At 51.8% G+C, this 689-nt stretch overlaps 1 protein-coding gene across 1 annotated transcript in view; it reads left to right on the forward strand.

Annotated features, from left to right (window-relative positions):
• LOC101862220 (lupus La protein homolog A) overlaps window positions 1-288 on the forward strand; it is a gene marked incomplete at its 3' end in the record, with an annotated part of 20,601 nt that extends 20,313 nt beyond the window's left edge. Inside the window, 1 exon segment of the mRNA XM_005109991.3 lies at window positions 66-288.
• Between the last annotated feature and the right edge of the window lie 401 nt (window positions 289-689).

Raw genomic sequence — 689 nt, forward strand, 5'->3', positions numbered from 1 at the left:
CACACACACACACACACACACACACTTTTCCTCACTTTCAACAGTGTGTATATGTTCTTGCACAGAGCCGTCTGCTCACCACTAAGCTGTCACATCGCTCGGCCGACGGTGGGTTTGTGTGCTGTTCCAAAGGTCAAGGTCATTCAGCAGATGTGGGACGTCCCGACTGTCAGCCGAGCATGTTCAAGGTCCACACAGCACTGAGGGCTTCAGGCACGAGCCATGTGGAGATGTCGCCGGGGGTGTCGGGGGATGTCGCCGGGGGTGTCGGGGATGGTGTCGGGGGATGTTGCCGGGGGTGTCGGGGATGTCGCCGGGTGTGTCGGGGGATGTCACTTGCGTGTCTCGTCTCTTCCCTGCTGAGGTCTCCCAGACTGCAGATACAGTATAATCCACTTATATCCACAGCCGAAGTATCCACATTTTGACATATCCACATATTTTCCAATTACGAAATTTTTCCTTCAATCTCTTGTCTAAACAATTTCTCTTTTTTATAGACTTTTATTCGGCCCACTCTGCTTTACCGACAGGCTTCCTGGGTACCTGGCCAAGTCCATGAACATATATGGGGGGAAAGCCAGGCTAACGGTCAAGGCATTAGTTGTTCATCAAGTCCACATACCCGCCAAGTAGCCTATTGGACACAGCAGGCTTTAGTAGGTCATGTAGGGCCTACACAGTGTAGT

This window comes from Aplysia californica, unplaced genomic scaffold, assembly GCF_000002075.1.
Source record: "Aplysia californica isolate F4 #8 unplaced genomic scaffold, AplCal3.0 scaffold00837, whole genome shotgun sequence".
Lineage (NCBI taxonomy): Eukaryota > Metazoa > Mollusca > Gastropoda > Aplysiida > Aplysiidae > Aplysia > Aplysia californica.